The sequence below is a fragment of the Triturus cristatus genome, chromosome 5_1, assembly GCF_964204655.1.
Source record: "Triturus cristatus chromosome 5_1, aTriCri1.1, whole genome shotgun sequence".
In the NCBI taxonomy this organism is placed as follows: Eukaryota; Metazoa; Chordata; class Amphibia; order Caudata; family Salamandridae; genus Triturus; species Triturus cristatus.
Window position 1 is genome coordinate 610,103,611 of NC_140587.1, and position 6,475 is coordinate 610,110,085.

Sequence of the window (6,475 nt, forward strand, 5' to 3'; positions counted from 1 at the left end):
ACTATGGGGGATGTACTTGTGGTAACAATATGGGTTCTTGGCCTTGACGACCCTCAGCAGTCAAGGAGAGTTCATCCCCCAAGCAGTAGTGCACCAGGAGGATCATTTTCAGAGTGGAGGAGATAGGAGACAGGGACTATGACAAAGTCTTAGTCATCCCACTGTTTGGGACTAACTAGTGGCAACAACAGGGGTTCTTGGCCCCAATGACTCTCAGAAGCCAATGGGTTTTCATCCCCCAACCAATAGTGCACCAGGAGGTGCGTTTGCAGAGTAGTTGAGAAAGGGAGCAGGGCTTCCATTGAGGTCTCAGCAATCCCACTGTGGGGTACTTACTAGTGGCAATAATAAGGGTTCTTGGCCCCCAATGACCCTCATCAGCCAAGGGGACTTCATTAGGGGTGACCGAGCAATACTCTGCCGATCACAGAACTCTGCGGAATTTGTCTGAGTTTTTCGGTAACTCCATGGAATTCCATGAAGTGAAACTCCAAGATGTCTGCTCAGCCCTACAGAAAATAAGCAGAAAATGAGCAGAACTCACTCTTGCACCCACTCTCAGAACAACTCAAGACACTCTCCCTGCCACTCACAGACCCATTCACTCATGCATCCACTCACAGATGAACTCAGACATGTACACCCGCTCACAGGCAGTCAGACACTCATGCACCCACTTACAGAATCACTCATACTCTCTCACCCACTCACAGATCTACTCAGAGACTCACACACCAACTCACAGACCCTCTCTGAGACTCACACATCCACTCACACATGCACTGAGACACTCTTATACACAATTACAGACCCAGTCATACTCTCTCACACCCACTTACAAACCTACTCAATGCAGAACCTCAGGAAGAAACTGCAATCAAACTCTTTAAATCACAAGCAACAAGCTCAAAAGATAAACTAGCCCAATGGGAACAGTTCACAGCCACACTTTTAGAATGCCAGGCCACAACCTCAATCAAAAAAGACCACTCCCAGGCCTCACGTCTGAGAAACAAAATCCTGAAAGGGCAAAGAGATCACATTAAGCTCCTCAAAAAATCAATAAACAGCACATTGAGCATGCTGGGAAGACAAATAGGAGACGCAAGCACACGCTCACTTCTGAGGGACCAAAGAGACATCACTCAAAAAACTGAAATGGGACATCAACAAAGACCAAGATAATGCAATCTGAGCAAAACTTCTTCATGACCTAAATCATAATGACAGTAGCCGTTTCTGGAAAATCGTGGACGACATCATTCAACCTCCTCATGAGGGAATTTCATCACATATTTCAGAGGAAATCTGGGTGGAATTCCTAACCGAGCACTTTAACAACCAAACAGGAAGTGCCAGAAAACAATATACTAATAGTTGGCCAATAGAAGAACACTTAGGAGCACGCCATAATGAGACGTCGGAGTCGAACATGCCAGACATAGAAGTCATACTACCCTGCGAAGCCCGTACCTCACCGCCACTTCTAATAAAAATGCAGACCTCAAAAGGGAGGAAAGAAGGGGCACCGGGACCGAACAGTATCCCCCCTACCCTGTTCAAAGCCAAGTCAGGTGATTGGGCAGAAATCCTGCAACCTCTTTTCCTGGAGGTTAGGCTTTTAAACAGACTACCAGAATCATGGAAGGGCTCGATAATTGTGCTGATCTACAAAAAAGGTGATAAGGCCAAGCCAAGTAAGTATCGGCTGGTAGCACTGACTGACAATGAAGCAAAATACTTTGCCGGTACTATCCTAGAGGATCTCACAACCTGGGCAGAGGAAAATGAGATAATACCGTTGAATCAGACAGGCTTCCATAAAATGGATGGCACATCAACAAACATTATCGCAATTTCCTTATTGATTGACGCTGCAAAAACAACTAACCTTCCAATACACCTATTCATCATCGACTTCAGCGCTGAATTTGATAACGTGGAGAGGGGCAGACTGTGGGGAAAGCTGGCATGCTGGGGAATCCCACAGTCCATCTTAAACATCTTGTCACTTCTTCATACAGACACCTGGGTGCAGGTGAATCTGGGAGGCAGAACTCACCTCTCCTCAAAAGTCCCCATAGCCAAAGGACTGAAGCAGGGTTGTGTGCTTGCACTCACACAATTCAACCTATTCATGGCCGACCTTCCAAAGGTACTCGACATCTGCAACTCACGTGCTCCTAATCTAGGTGGCAAAACATTGACCAATCTTATGTAAGCAGACGATGTAGTTCTGCTCAGCCACACTTATGTGGGTCTCCAACATCTAATAATGGAAATGCAGAACTACGCCACAGAAAACAACTCAAAAGTTAACCTTAGCAAGACACGTCAATGACAATAAACAGCAAAAGAAATTGGCAGAAGAAATGGTACTTGGGAGGCACACAACTTGAACCATCACACGAATACAAGTACCAAGGAGGTATGATTGACAAGGAAGGGACATTCACTCGCCAACAAGACAAAATAAAAAGGAGAGGGTTGGTAATAGCACTAGCAATGAAAAATCTCACAAACAAGCTGACGGGCCGACACTGAGCCCGCTCCTGAAGGTAGCCCAAGTCAAACTTCTCCATACGATCACTTATGGCAGTGAAGCAATGCGGGGGAGAGATGCCAATGTACTAGATAGCACGCTGGTCAAAGCTTATAGAACCGTTTTTTGCCTCCCGCACTCCACTTCACCAGCTCAAATAAGGCTGGAGTTCGGCCTTTTACAACAATCCCTGGCCAGGCACGGATCTTACATTATCTGTTGGCACAAGATCAGAAGTGCCACCTCAAACACCTTAAATCAATTGCTATGGCACGAACGCTAGCACAGGGAAACCTCCAACGCAAGAAGCTACCTACAAAAGTCTCAGGAAACTACCAGGCTCACGGAACTTTAGAATACACAAATTAGTCATTTAACTTTCAAAAAAATGGTTTGGAAATGCATAAAACAACTCTCATTGGTGGAGGACAAGGCAACCTTCTCAGCCATATCTCATGCCTGGATGACCCTAAATTCATACAAAACACTTGCACCACAAAAGTACTTTAATTAGGGCTATCCCAAGTCAATAAAAATAACATTTCTAAGGCACAGACTGGGCATTCTCCCATGCACTCAGCACCTCCCACCTTGGCTGAGGGCAACAACCCCAAGCACTTGCTGGCTGTGAAACACTAATCAAGGAGATATTCTACACTTAATCTGCACATGCAAGGAACTGCAGCAAGAATGGTTACAGTTGTTAAAAGCCCCCTTTAAGCAGAAAGGCATCCACACCAGGATACAAGCGGTGCTGGCATGCTTCAATCCGGGGGACATGCAACTGAACAGCAGAATGTTAAGATTTCTTATTCTGGCTGAACAAAAAATGCCTAAAATAACAACCCAGCTTCGGCCACACAAGCAATAAGTTGCCTGTGGGGCAATAGGCCTGCAAATTGGGTATGGCTTCTCTCGATCGCAACAAGGAAGGAGCTCCTTTTTATTGTATAAATTCTGAGCAGGCTCTAACAACCGAACAATATGCACAATACTGCACTTCACCACGAGCATGTCTGGCATCCGTAACGTTTTAGCGACCTCAGTGCCCTTTATTCTGTGAACCAATGATTCTTGAGAATGCTTGCACTGACAATTTTAACTACTGTACAGAATTTTTTAGCATGTGTTTTATCGATTTTAATGGTGTACAATACTAGCCCTACTGCTTATTTTAAAATGCTGCAATGGATTTTAGTAACTATACAAATAAAAAATTCACTTGAAACTTGAAACACTTACAAACTTACTCATGCACTCAATCACACACTCAGCGTCAAAGGTTAGTGCTTATAGTTAGGGATTAAAATTAAAAAAACCTTACAAATTCACTTAAAAATCCACAAGTTGCAGGGACGTTATAAATAGAAAATAGAATTTTAAAAAACGTACAAATTCACACAAAACACAAAGTTGCAGGGACGTTATAGTTAGGCTCAGATTTCACTCATACAAAACAAGTGAAATTCAGCAGTTATAATTGCACCCCGCATTAATTAAAAGTAAAGCCCCAGGGAAGTGGCGGCCCCCGGGGCTGCGCAGGAGGGGGTCTGCACTGCCCCTACTTTCTTTAAACAAAAAGCCCCGGGGACCATCTGGAGCTTTGAGGGGGGCCGTCCAAAAGGCCCCCCATTGATAAAAATAACGTGGTGATCCCTAGGACATCAAGGGAGGCCATACAGGCTTTCCCCTCAATTTTTATTAAACAAGCACTGGGGAGGTGGTGGTGCCAGGGGCATCATTCAGCCCCATGAGGGGAGGCTATGCCAACCCCCTCCTTTATTAATGCTCCTGGGACCTGACCCACCCATGGGCCGGATAGAAATGAAGGGATTTGGGGATCCCGAAGATTTTTTTTTAATAATGATTTTTTGGGCCATGTGGGGTCCCTGTGGCAAGAGGCCTAGGAAGTCAGGGTATTTCTACACTGCCACCTTTTCTTAAAAAAAAAACAAAATCTGTGACTCGGATCAAGCTGAGTCACAAGATGGTGGCCGACACATCCTGGTTTGAAGTGTTGGCAGCCAATCAGATCCCAGCATGAGATCGGAAGGGGTCACTAATACTCCGCGTCCCTACATACACAGCTAGAAATTTCTTTAAATTACTCCGCAACTACTGAACGGATTTACACCAATTAACAAAAGGTTGCTTTCTGGACCAACAGCTACATTTATGCCAAATTTGGTGTAATTCCGTTCCACAGTTCGGGCAGTAGCTGTGTCTAAGGTTCCTATGGAAATTAACATGGTGAAAATACATTTTGGGAGCCCCCTTTTTCTCGGCCCCTGCTTGACGGATCACCCCCGAACTTTTCAAGACAGCAGCTGAAGTAGCATTGAACTTTTTCTGATGAAAAAACACTCTTCCTATGGGAACTACATCCTAACTATAACTACCTACTGGGGACCGCCAGTAGGTAATATATTAATAAATATCCTACTGGCTGTCACTAGTAGGTAGTTATTATTAGGCCTGGACGGAGTTCTACTCCACCGAACCATGCTTAGTGTCAGAGAAACTCTGACGCTCTCCGTGGAGTTCCCCTAGTGGCGGAGCCTGTCAAGTTGTGCTGCTCGCACTGATTTTTAGGATCTTGGAGTTGGTCCTGCGCTGTAAAATCAGCACGAATGGCACTACGCGTTGCACTAGAAGGTGCTGCTGCTTTCTACTTGAGCAGCAGCTTCTTCAATGCGAGCAGCAGATTTCTCAATGCAAGGAGTTGTGACTCTCCGCGTTGAGAAATCTCACCGGGAAGAGGTCTAGCGCGTGATTTTTTTCTTGCAAGCGCTCACCAACCTAACGTTGGTGAGCAGCTAGAGAGAAAAAACTCTGCTCTGTGACACTTCGCATAGTTCTGCGGAACTCTGCGCGGAGTGGGCAAAACTCCGCCAGGAGAGCGGAATTCTTCACCCACCCCTAGTTATAATTAGGTCTGATTTTCCATAGATGGAGCCTTTTTTGGTTTGCTAATAACTTTGCCCCGTTTAATGAATTTCCATGAAACATCCCCCCAAAAAAGTTAATCAACCTCAGCTCCTTCATGGAAGGTGATCCATCCAGCCGGGACCAAACAAAAAAGGGGGGTCCCAGAGCTAAAAATCTCCATGCATTTGCCATAGACTTCTTTAAGATAGGTTTTAGCAAAAAACGCTTAATTAAACCAAATTTGGCACTTTTGCGAGTCTCCCATGAGAGCGCAAAATCAAAAATAAAGCCCTGTGATTGGTCAAGAGGTCAATTTTTCCTGTGAGCCTTCATGCTCTCACGGTAGTCAGAGGCTCCTGTGAGCCTCGCAAGAGTGAGTGCTATGATTGGCTGGCTGTTGGAATGTTAGAATTGTAATGGCCGCCATTACTGTTTACTGTGAAAAATTCAAGGTGTTGAGGAAATTAAATAAAAAAGCTATATAAGGCAACAGCAGAAAGGCATGCTGTCTCCCTAAGTATACAGAAGAGGTGTATAAGGGGTAATTACTGTGAAGAAAATAAATTATATTCTTTTGAACTAATTTTTATGATCTTGTTTGACTCTAACGAGATCATGAACAGTAGGGAGTAAATGAGTTCTGAATACGCCTGATTAGTAGTAATACATATTGTGTCATTGTTTTAAAGGGGTAAGTGTGTAGGAGCTTACTACTGTGATAAGTAGATGGTTAATTCTTATTTTCCAAAAATAGCTACTGACTCGCAAGACTCTTGCGGGATCGTGAACAATAGAAAGGAGTAGGTGATGTTTGAGTAGACTGTACATGTGCTACTGTAGGAATGAGTATTACTGGAGATGCTGTTTGTCAGAGTGTACTATTCACACCTATTGGCTTTGTAAGAGTTATGAGTAGGGTATAGTCTCGTTTCACACGCTACTATGCACATCAATTATCAGAGAAAGGGGCGTTAGCAGGGAGGACAGTCCCTGGACAGAGCATTC